The sequence below is a fragment of the Tasmannia lanceolata genome, unplaced genomic scaffold (genome assembly GCF_043159265.1).
Source record: "Tasmannia lanceolata isolate RefF3 unplaced genomic scaffold, GAP_Taslan_0.1 ptg000004l, whole genome shotgun sequence".
Lineage (NCBI taxonomy): Eukaryota > Viridiplantae > Streptophyta > Magnoliopsida > Canellales > Winteraceae > Tasmannia > Tasmannia lanceolata.
Genome location: NW_027518681.1, coordinates 10,406,035 through 10,419,143, shown reverse-complemented (window position 1 = coordinate 10,419,143; position 13,109 = coordinate 10,406,035). Strand labels below are relative to the sequence as shown.

At 36.7% G+C, this 13,109-nt stretch overlaps 1 protein-coding gene across 1 annotated transcript in view; it reads left to right on the top strand.

Annotated features, from left to right (window-relative positions):
* The window catches only part of LOC143876302 (serpin-ZX-like), a 77,371-nt gene that overhangs the window by 46,352 nt on the left and 17,910 nt on the right, over nt 1-13,109 (top strand). The gene's annotated exons all lie outside the window — the stretch shown is intronic.

Here is a 13,109-nt window from a genome sequence, read left to right as displayed (position 1 = left end):
TTCGATCATCAAATTGGTTACTGCTGAGATCTAGAGTCTTGAGTCTTTTCAAGCTGCATAAACCTACAAGAAAATTGTGAAGACAAAAACATATGAGCACATTTAATTTATGACCAAAAAACAAATTCCTTTCAATGCAAAGGAAAAAAATCAGATTTCTATATTACTTTAAAGAAAAAAGCTAAAAAAGTGATTCTTAGGCCTTGTTTTCTTTTGGATAGACACATTGTGAGATGTTACGAGTGTTAGTTTGGAGTGACACTTGGGCTTTTGGAGAACTAAAGCAATGCTGACGAAATAAACAGATTAGATCAATCAACGGTGTGACTCACATGACCACCAACTTCCCTGTAATGATGCCTGCATGCATCAAAGCCCCAAGTTTTGGATTTTAAGAATCGTTTGTGAGTCCCAAACTGATTATTGGACTCAAAATTACTTTTAATTTTTAGTCAGTAATCAGTTCTGAACTCACAATCCATTCTCAAAATCTAAAACAAACAGGACCTTAGTGTTTGATCACGATTACGAGAGACTTTTAAATTTAATGTTGAAACTAAATTTGGTGGTTGATATCATATGTAAAGTGTATACATTTGGATATAGTCAAAGGAAGATTAACCACGAGCACAAAATAAAGTTTTAATGGAATGGATATTAGTTAGTCTTATCATAAAGAGTGAACCACATTAAGTACTCACAAAAGAAAATCATTATTTGATGCAGCCCACATCCACGTGGCTGACAAATTTGAAGCCCACATGAACCACCCTAAGCAATTCAGAAGATCAGCCTGCATTCAAGCCCAACACAAGGCTGCCCAAGCCCAACTTGAATCCACCAAGAATAAAGGCCAACTCCAGCCCAAGATCATGGACAAGCCAATTCGAGCCTGATCCAGTTGCAATTCCCGTCATAATGATTCTGGTCATTTTTAAGCACGTTTTTGGACCTTTAGATGGACGAATCAGGAAAAATAGTTAACTAAGAAGTTGTAGGTTTTTGAATTATCTTTCCAACGGATATTTATGATCTTTATTTTGCTAAAGTTATGACCATTTTAGTAGACTATGTCTGTAGGTCTTTGATTAGTCAATGTGTTTTGAGTTCCTAAGTTATTAATGGTGTATGTAAGTCTCCAAAATAGTTAGTGGGCTAGCTTGTACGTTTCTTCTCTTGTATTTTCTCTATAAGAGTCTAGCAAACATCTGTGGGGACATTGGAGTGGGAATCTCTCTCTAGGATGTGGGCCCACGGGCCATCTAGTGTCCAAAGGGGCCAAGAGATGGACATATTTTGTAATATTTCTTCATTGGGGAAGAAATGATATTGGCACCGATGTATGGGTGAGTTGAACGTGTTTGTTGCATTGGGTCAAGAAGTACATGATCATGCAAGGGCTTCTTTAGCCTAATCTAATCGTGAGCGTGTTCGTGTGTGGGGGAAAGTGGAGAGTCATCTTGGAGAAAGATCTCTATCGAACCTAGGATCTTCGGTTTTGGCCTAATGGATTTTGACCCCCTTTATTCCCTTTTCTTTTCTTTTTTTGCCTAATTTGTCCAAGAAAAACAAATCTTTTTTGTATGGAATTGATCCACCAGCATATGAGCATTTGTTGAATGGCTTGGATAACCAAACAATGGACCCCACCTTACAACAAAAATATGTAGTTTTTGCTAAAACCGAATAGACAATTGATCTAATGGGTATTTGTGTTATTTTAAAAATTGAAGGAAGGAAAATTTGTTGATTTCGCCATGAGACATGATACTAGCCTATTGATCAATCAATCCTCGTTTTAAGGTTTCTCCAAGGTTTCTCCAGAAAGAAAAAAGGTTAACTTTTTATTAATATATTTTCTCTATTGTCAAAACAAGTTTGTGCCGTGATCAGTTGCCTTTCGAAAATTGAAAAAGGGTGCAGCTGCTGAAGATCCCCACATACCCTCCTAAGGCCTATAACAAGAGCGTATTATATGCATCATCTTATCATTGAAATTATGAGATTAGTGAAAGTGAAGAGAAAAATAATTTAACCATCATCATTTCGGATGAGAAAATACTATTGCCACTCCGTACCTGTTGACATGCCACGTCGATTTCTAAGATTATTATCTGACAAATCTAAATCTTCCAGGGACGAAAGGTTTCCTAGACATGATGGAAGACTTCGATCATCAAGTTGGTTAACGCTGAGATAAAGATTCTTGAGTCTTTTCAAGCTGCATAAACCTACAAGAAAATGATGAAGACAAAAACATATGAGCACATTTCATTTATTACCCAAAAACCAAATTCCTTTCAATGCGAAGGAAAAAAAATCAGATTTTTATATTACTTAAAAGAAAAAAGCTAAGAAAGTGATTCTCAGGCCTCGTTTTCTTTTGGATAGACACATTGTGAGATGTTAGGAGTATCCGTTTGGAGTGACACTTGGGTTTTTGGAGAACTAAAGCAATTCTGACGAAATAAACGTTCCTGCGATAATGCCTGCATGCTTCAAAGCCTCCAAGTTTAACATAAAATGCCTCAATAGTAGATTTTGATTATGTGTGGGCCAATGGACCCACGTTCCATTTCTTCCCCTTTTATTCCCTTTTTCTTTTTCTTTTTTCTCTTTTTTTCTTTTTGCATAATTTGTCCAAGAATAAAATTCTTCTTAATAGCGTTGATCTACCAACATATGAGCATGAGTTGAATGACATGGATAGCCAAAAAATGGACCCCACTTTACAACAAAAGTATGGTGTTTTAGCTCAAACCGAATAGACAATTGAAGGAAGGAAAATTTGTTACTTTTGCCAAGAGACATGATACCAGGATCTTTAACCAACCCTCGTTTTAAGGTTTTTTTTTTTAAAAAAAAAGGTTAACTTTGTATTATTATATTTTCATAGTTTACGAGATAAATAGTCATTATCAAATCCTCGCATCAACGAAGACATATCACTTCCTGGCCCTCCACTTGTGCTATATTGCAAAATCATTCCACTGATCAACAATACTCGAAGAGGTAAGGCCAAAGATTCTATTGACCTGAGCATCACGACTTGGCTATATTGCAAAATCATTATAGCGATCAACAATACTCGAAGATAGGAGCATTTTCAACGGTAGCATATATCATAAAGCAATGTCAATATGATCATCATGGCAAGAGGTACTATCAATTTTCCACATTTCTTATTTGCCTTAGATACTAACACAAATTTGTACATCACTTCTATGAAAAACGCTAAAAATGTCACCCATAATTTTTTCCCCTAATGGTTACTTTATGCCCTACTGACATGATCAACTCCGGGTTTCTTTTTAGCATAGAGATGACAAGTGTGAAGAGAAATTAAGGAATCTCCATTAGCTTCCATGTACTAAATCAGTTTTGCATCCATAGTGACCAGAGCCGATCATTTCCCTGAGCGATCTGTGGACTAAGAAAATTAAATAAATGTTGTTTAATGAGTTGGAGTTAACGTTCCGTTTTAAGCCTTTCTTTTCAGCCGATCGATTCCGAGTTGTTATTCATAAATCCTCATCTATAACAATCTTCCAAGATATAGTGTGGTGGTGCCCTCAACACCACAGATTGCTTAAAAGGGATTCAACTCTGGGTGTCCACAACTACGGGGAGGAGTTTGTAACTATGCTTGCAACAGCCGGCGTACCAGGTTATAGGGGGTGTATTTATCAAAGGGGGGGGGGTCTTGATAAGAAAATTGTTGCTTTTCGATTTAAATCTTTGAGATGATAATAAATTCCTAAGAATTTTTTTTCACAAGAAATATTTTTCTTGCCATCTTGACAGGGTCTCATTTTAGATCATGACCCAAACCAACTACAAAATCCAATGGAGCATCCTAGATCCGAATAGAAGGTTCCAATGTATGAAAAAACTCTTCTGAAGATCTTTATGTCACATTCAAAAGCCCACTACTTGGAAATGGGAATACATGCGCGGAGACAAAATTCCCTTGGAATCACCAACTAAAAATCACGAAACAAAAAAGGCGATGATATTTCCACCCCCTCCAGTAGGCACGCGCCCCCCTTATAACATTATCTGACGTCAAAAAGCGTTAATGTTGCCAACTGTTCATGTCAAATCAGGTTATAAGGGGGGTGCATGCGTACTGCAAGGGGGAGTACTGAAAATATCATCTCCCTTAACTCTATTCAAAATACGATAGAGTATTCCGTCACCCTCATCTCAGTCGTGCTCTCTCAAATCTCTCAAATCTAAAAATTCCCGGACACGGAGATAAAGACAAGGTATCATCAAAAGTAGCGTGGTGGTGCGATACACCATTGACAAGGAGGCAAGGTGTTGACATGGATAGGCCTCGGGCGAGGGGATTAAATGAAGTAATGTCAATGTTGTAATATGAGAGGCAATATAGGGTAGAGAGGATGGTAGAGCATAATCGGTTTGGAGGAGTGCTTGTTGAAATGCTTTGGGGGCTACAAGTTTGCCACTTCAGCAGCCATGTGGCAACTAGAGGGTTCCATAAAGAAGTGGGACTGCTTTGAAAGCACAAGAACACACCATGTGTCAATCAATTGGGAGCTTAGAGAAAAGGGACCATTTGGGCAAAAAGGGACCACATGATTGGGAGCCTTACAAGAAGCCATGTGGCATGCCTGACAAGGATTGGCTGCTTTGGTTTAGCATATTCCACCCAACATACTATATTTCCTCCCCCTTTATAATAATACTAAAAAATATATGGGTAATGATTGTTGGATATCCCTGTTTTCAAATTACCATTTGTCCACTGTTGTTTTTGTTCTTTTTCCTTTTGGAGAATTCCAGAAGAATATATAGACGGTCAATCCATATTTTGGTCTTTGTTGAACTAAAAGAAAAACCTGATTTGCGAAACATCCATCAATATCTTTGAATTGCCTAAGAAAAGAAGAGATTGAGGGTTTTTATGCAATTTGAGGAAGGATTTTATAAAATTGGAGGAAACGAGTATTACCTTCTGGCATAACCCATCCACCGATCTGCTTATTACTCAAATCTAGTAACTCCAATTCTTTGAATTGGGCAAACAGAGTAGCATTAGGATACCACACTCCAAACGAAAGATCCCTTGCAAATAATTCAAGGTTGATTGCTATCACGCGAGATGAAGAATTAGAGCATGATACATGCCACCATTTACAGCAATCCTCTCCAACCCATTCTTCCAAGACAGAATAAGTAGGATTATTTGGATAGTCGTTGATGGAGTTTTTCAATTGCAAGAGAGCTTCTCTCTCTTCCTTCAAACATGCTTGGCCCCCGTAAAAGCAGCAACACACACTCACAAACCACAACACCCCAACAATACTATACGCATGTAAACCCCTCATATTTTTAACAAGTTTATCTCCAAACTAAAAGCTCGGTTGTAGTTTGACTCTAAGCTTAAACATAGATATATATGTAGAGAAGGAAAGGTGGAAGGTGGATCCAAAGTCTTCCCAGTCTTCGCCACCTCACTGTTCATAAATCCAGACTGTCCAAATGTCTAAAGTAGAAGCTCTGCTCACAAATAAGGTAAAAACGCGTACTAATAATGACATCTCTTAAAGAGTGAGACCCACAAGTGTGACAGGAAAGGTCATCTCTTTCTCTATCCATTTAACATGAGAGTCAAGAGAATACATCCACTACGTGCTACACACTCTGCACGACCATCTCAATCACTCCTCAATAATTTCTTCACTGCCTTACATTGAAGGATGGTAGGTCCCACCCATTATTATTTTGTGTAATCTTTATTTAATTTTTAATTATTTAAAAGAATAGGTGAAGATGTCGGTATGGTACAAAATGAGAGTTAGATCAAAGTTACTTTTGGTCAATCTAGACCGTAAAAAAACTATAGAGCTGATACTGATCCTAACTATCAAACCCAGCCAATGGATTATCTAAAACGGGACCGTTAGGATTGTTTGAATATAGGCTGTGTTTGGATCGCAGGAATTCTTTCCTTTCAGGAAAATAGAGGAAAATGATATGGTTACGGCTTATTTAGAAGAATACCATCATAAATTGAAAGTTTGTTTTTCACTAAAACTTGAATGGGTTCAAGTTATTTTTTTCATACAAAATCAGACAATGGAAAACAAGGAAAAATTGGATAAGTGTTTCCTTTCATTTTTCATAAAATTCCTGCAATCCTAACCGGGCCATCATGATTTGGTCCAGATTGAACAAGGTGGATGGCATATACATATGTTTGTTTTTTTTTGATAGGTATGGCATATACATATTGTAATACATGCCATGGTTTTTAATTTCGGTTTCGGTACCAGTGTCGGAGCCCACCGAAATCGAAATTTCGGCCAAAATCCGGCGAAACAAGGTAAATACTATTTTATTCCATACAAGAAATTACCGGACCGAAATTTCATTAAAATATTTAATTTATTAAAAAAACAGTTTTTTAGGTGAAATTCTGAAATTTCGGACGAAATAAAATACCATTTTGGGTATATATGATTTCGGTGGAAATTTAAAACCATGATACATGCATGCAAGAAAGATTTCGGTTGGGAAAAGTGCATGGTGGTGAGTTCCACCTTTGATTAATCTAAACATTAATTTTCATATCCATTAATCTATCAGATCGAATGGTTTGGATTACACATACATGTCTTTATGCGAGACCCAAAAGTTGATTGTTAAGATTAAACTCGATCAAATTGTATTAAAAGTTTACCCTCATACACAATCCAAATAACGTCTCTTAAGTATGTGATATGATACACAGACTTTGTTGTAGCACATTCAATAATTTTTATAGGCTCTGAAATTTGCACATCATGTTTTGATAATTGACCCTAAAAAGGAAATATATGATGATTGGATTTTTTTTTCTTAGGTACTTCTGATATATATTACAAAATGAGAATTAGATCAAAGACACTTTTGGTCAATCAAGACCGTCAAAAAACTACTGAGCTGTCCATGATACTAACTCACATTGTCTTGTACTATTCAACCAGCTGTCAATGGCTATGACAATTTCATAAAGAGTGAGACCTACAAGTGTGACAAGAAAGGTCGTCTCTTTTTCTATCCGTCTAACATGAGAGTCAAGAGAATACTTCCACTGCATGCCTCACACTCTGAATCACTCATCAATACCTCACACTCTAAATCACTCATCAATAATTCCTTCACCTTACATTAAAGGAGGGTAGGTCTCACTCTTTATGAGATGTCAGTATTACTACTCATTATTTATTTATTTTCTATTTATTTAAAGAAGATGCAGGTATATATATTACAAAATGAGAATTAGATCAAAGACACTTTTGGTCAATCTAGACCGTCAAAAAACTACTGAGCTGTCCATGATACTAACTCACATTGTCTTGTACTATTCAACCAGCTGTCAATGGCTATGACAATTTCATAAAGAGTGAGACCTACAAGTGAGACCTACAAGTGTGACAGGAAAGGTCGTCTCTTTTTCTATCCGTCTAACATGAGAGTCAAGAGAATACTTCCACTGCGTGCCTCACACTCTGAATCACTCATCAATACCTCACACTCTAAATCACTCATCAATAATTCCTTCACCTTACATTAAAGGATGGTAGGTCACTCATCAATAATTCTGTCACCTTACATTAAAGGATGGTAGGTGTCACTCTTTATGAGATGTCAGTGTTACTACTCATTATTTATTTATTTTCTATTTATTTAAAGAAGATGCAGGTATATATATTACAAAATGAGAATTAGATCAAAGACACTTTTGGTCAATCTAGACCGTCAAAAAACTACTGAGCTGTCCATGATACTAACTCACATTGTCTTGTACTATTCAACCAGCTGTCAATGGCTATGACAATTTCATAAAGAGTGAGACCTACAAGTGAGACCTACAAGTGTGACAGGAAAGGTCGTCTCTTTTTCTATCCGTCTAACATGAGAGTCAAGAGAATACTTCCACTGCGTGCCTCACACTCTGAATCACTCATCAATACCTCACACTCTAAATCACTCATCAATAATTCCTTCACCTTACATTAAAGGATGGTAGGTCACTCATCAATAATTCCGTCACCTTACATTAAAGGATGGTAGGTGTCACTCTTTATGAGATGTCAGTGTTACTACTCATTATTTATTTATTTTCTATTTATTTAAAGAAGATGCAGGTATATATATTACAAAATGAGAATTAGATCAAAGACACTTTTGGTCAATCTAGACCGTCAAAAAACTACTGAGCTGTCCATGATACTAACTCACATTGTCTTGTACTATTCAACCAGCTGTCAATGGCTATGACAATTTCATAAAGAGTGAGACCTACAAGTGAGACCTACAAGTGTGACAGGAAAGGTCGTCTCTTTTTCTATCCGTCTAACATGAGAGTCAAGAGAATACTTCCACTGCGTGCCTCACACTCTGAATCACTCATCAATACCTCACACTCTAAATCACTCATCAATAATTCCTTCACCTTACATTAAAGGATGGTAGGTCACTCATCAATAATTCCGTCACCTTACATTAAAGGATGGTAGGTGTCACTCTTTATGAGATGTCAGTGTTACTACTCATTATTTATTTATTTTCTATTTATTTAAAGAAGATGCAGGTATATATATTACAAAATGAGAATTAGATCAAAGACACTTTTGGTCAATCTAGACCGTCAAAAAACTACTGAGCTGTCCATGATACTAACTCACATTGTCTTGTACTATTCAACCAGCTGTCAATGGCTATGACAATTTCATAAAGAGTGAGACCTACAAGTGAGACCTACAAGTGTGACAGGAAAGGTCGTCTCTTTTTCTATCCGTCTAACATGAGAGTCAAGAGAATACTTCCACTGCGTGCCTCACACTCTGAATCACTCATCAATACCTCACACTCTAAATCACTCATCAATAATTCCTTCACCTTACATTAAAGGATGGTAGGTCACTCATCAATAATTCCGTCACCTTACATTAAAGGATGGTAGGTGTCACTCTTTATGAGATGTCAGTATTACTACTCATTATTTATTTATTTTCTATTTATTTAAAGAAGATGCAGGTATATATATTACAAAATGAGAATTAGATCAAAGACACTTTTGGTCAATCTAGACCGTCAAAAAACTACTGAGCTGTCCATGATACTAACTCACATTGTCTTGTACTATTCAACCAGCTGTCAATGGCTATGACAATTTCAAAAAATTGCTATAGAAGCAACATATGAAATAAAAGACAAGGTAACCTAGTGCAAATATCAAAACCCAGTAGTGCCAAAATCAATAGACTTCTTATAAACTGCATATTAAAAACTGGTGGGACTGATATCTCCACGACAATGTTTTGATAATGAGGACAACCCACCTGGTTTTACATTTTTTTAACGAGCTGTGCTTTGGTCATTTTTCAAAAGGAGATAAACGAGTTAGGCCCATTTTATGGCAAGACAAATTGACCCCAAAAAGGAAATATATGATGATTTGAATTTTTTTCATGGGTACTTCCTGATAAATTCACACCCAAAATTTCTTCCATTCGGCGCCCTTGGCTCAAAACTGGCGACCTGATTTTTGAGGACTCAACAAGCCCACTCGGGTCCAAATTAATTGGGTTTTCCCTCAGATCGTACATTCAATTTTATAATCCATAATTGTTCAAAATCAGGCCATCCATTGGATTGTTAAATATCTTAATGCAGAATGCTAGGTTGATAACCCATGGACAATATTTATGTGCGGATTATGCACACATGTAAGTAGGAAAAGATGGCGACATGACCATCATAATCACTCGTCTCTTCTTACCTTCATTGATAACAGGCCCACATGACTCAAAGTAGTCTCCACGGTATCTAAAATCCAAGAGATATTTTGGGTATGATCAAGAGAGTATAATTATTTTATTTACCTTCCAATTTGATTTTTTAGGCCGTTTAGTGAGTTAGGGAGGAGTGGGGTCGGTTCAACTTTTTATTCTTATTACTATACGCATGTAAACCCCTCATATTTTTTACAAGTTTATCTCCAAACTAAAAGCTCGATTGTAGTTTCACTCTAAGCTTAAACATAGATATATGTAGAGAAGGAAAGGTGGAAGGTTGATCCAAAGTCTTCCCTGTCTTCGCCACCTCACCATTCATAAATCTGGACCGTCCAAAATGTCTAAAGTAGAAGCTCAGGTCACAAATAAGGTAAAAACGCGTACTAATAGTGACATCTCTTAAAGAGTGAGACCCACAACCGTGACAGGAAAGGTCATCTCTTTCTCTATCCATTTAACATGAGAGTCAAGAGAATACATCCACTACGAGCTACACACTCAACACGACCATCTCAATCACTCCTCAATAATTTCTTCACTGCCTTACATTGAAGGATGGTAGGTCCCACCCATTATTATTTATTGTAATCTTTATTTAATTTGTAATTATTTAAAAGAATAGGTGAAGATGTCGGTTTGGTACAAAATGAGAGTTAGATCAAAGTTACTTTTGGTCAATCTAGACCGTAAAAAAACTATAGAGCTGATAGTGATCCTAACTATCAAACCCAGCCAATGGATTATCTAAAAAGGGACCGTTAGGATTGTTTGAATATAGGCTGTGTTTGGATCGCAGGAATTCTTTCCTTTCAGGAAAATAGAGGAAAATGATACGGTTACGGCTTATTTAGAAGAATACCATCATAAATTGAAAGTTTGTTTTTCACTAAAACTTGAATGGGTTCAAGTTATTTTTTTCATACAAAATCAGACAATGGAAAACAAGGAAAAATTGGATAAGTGTTTCCTTTCATTTTTCATAAAATTCCTGCAATCATAACCGGGCCATCATGATTTGGTCCAGATTGAACAAGGTGGATGGCATATACATATGTTTTTTTTTTTTTTGATAGGTATGGCATATACATATTGTAATACATGCCATGGTTTTTAATTTCGGTTTCGGTACCAGTTTCGGACCCCACCGAAATTGAAATTTCGGCCAAAATCCGGCGAAACAAGGTAAATACTATTTTATTCCATACAAGAAATTACCAAACTGAAATTTCTTAAAATATTTAATTTATTAAAAAACAGTTTTTTAGGTGAAATTTTGAAATTTCAACCGAAATTCTGAAATTTCGGACGAAATAAAATACCATTTTGGGTATATGTGATTTCGGTCAAAATTTAAAACCATGATACATGCATGCAAGAAAGATTTCGGTTGGGAAAAGTGCATGGTAGTGAGTTCCACCTTTGATTAATTTAGACCATCCATTAGGGTGAGCTCATCTTGTCCTCTCAAATTGCCTTGTGATCCATGTATCATTGTTCAGAGTTGAGCGGAGAAAAATTAAAACATTAATTTTCATATCCATTAATCTATCAGATCGAATGGTTTGGATTACACAGACTTTGTTGATTGTTATGATTAAACTCGATCAAATTGTATTAAAAGTTTACCCTCATACACAATCCAAATAACGTCTCTTTAATATGATTTAGCGGCGGAAAAAATTGCCCGTAAAAGGTAACGCAAAACTTTTAAGGAGTTTCCACGCGATCTTGCCTTTCTTAAGCCACGGTTTCTTAGACCGCCTCTACAAAACTGCCACTATAGATCTCTTTTGTTGTAGTGACACAAACTCTTTTGATCTGCATTCTATAAATATGTGTTGCATTTGATGGGAATAATACACATACGTTATAGCAAAAGTCCATCATAAAGAGGGTACCTAATCTGAGAGGAAAATATGTGCCTGCGATTCCATCATCAAGCCCTAAGGTCTTCTCAAGATTAGAAGATCTCTCTTCTCTTGTTTGTGAACAGTGGTTCGTGTTCGTGGATCGCAAAGCTTGGAGGATTCTTGATCTTGTTTCTAATTGCCATGGCCAGAGGTAAGTTCCTCGTTAATTTTGAATTACATAAAGTTTTACACCTGTGACTATTATGGGTCGTGAATAGTGTAAAATTTGAGAGGCTAGAGCCTTTTTCTCCAATTTTAAAAATGAAGATGAAGAAAAGAAAACAGATGAAGGGAGACACACGTGCTCTCTATCAATACAAATAGGAGAAGGTGGCTCCTCCCCAGTTCAAATCTCGTATCTTTTCAATAGGATTTTGATGATGTGGATTTGTTTGGCTGCAGGTAGTTACCTTGACAATTAGTGGTATAAGTAATCTATAAGGAGGAGAGAAACATTTGATTTACCTTGTAGAATATTGATAAGTAGTGTTCGGTTACCAAACTCGTAGAATTTGACTTGGAGAACGATGCTCTCTCTTTCTTCTCTTTCGCTCTTCTTTTTCTATATTGGTAATGACACCCCCTCCCACTACCAGGTTGGGAACAAACACCAAAGGGTGTTTGGATACGCGGATTTTAGAATCCTGGATTTTTTTTAAAAATCCTTGATGGAAGATGACAGAAGAAGGAGACCGTCTGTCGTTTCCAGATTTGACGCCCTTCTTTCCGTCAAGCCAAAGAGCAGGAGATCATCCCATGATTCCAGGTTTTAGAAATCGCAGGATGAGGGAGAGATTTCTAAAACCTGGATTTCTCACTTAAAGTGCAAGATTTCTCATTAAAACGAGGTTTTAGTTTGAAAATAGTGTAAAAGGGGGTTCATGGTCAAGCTGATGTATGCTGTCCTGAGAGCGTTTCTTGGATTTTAAGTGAAAAATCCAGGTTTTAGAAATCTCTCCCCCATCCCGAGATTTCTAAAACCTGAAATCATGGGACGATCTCATGCTCTCTTGTTGTCGGAAAGAAGGGCGAGAAATCAGAAAACGACGGCTGCCTCTTGTCTCCCATCTGCAATCTTTAAGAAATCCAAGATTCTAAAATCCCTTAGGGGCCGTTTGGATAAGCAGATTTTAGAAACTTGGATTTCTTCAAAATTGGATTTTAAGTAAGAAATTAGGAGATAAGAGAAGAAGGAGACCGTCTGTTTCGCTTCTCTTTAGAATCTTGGATTTTAAGTGAGAAATCTCTCTCCCCCATCCTGAAATTTTTAAAACCTAGAAACATGGGATGATTTCCTACTCTCTTTGCTAACGGAAAGAAGGGCGAGAAATCAGAAAACGACGGATGGTCTGCTTCTTCTCTTGTCTCCAATCTACAATTTTGAAGA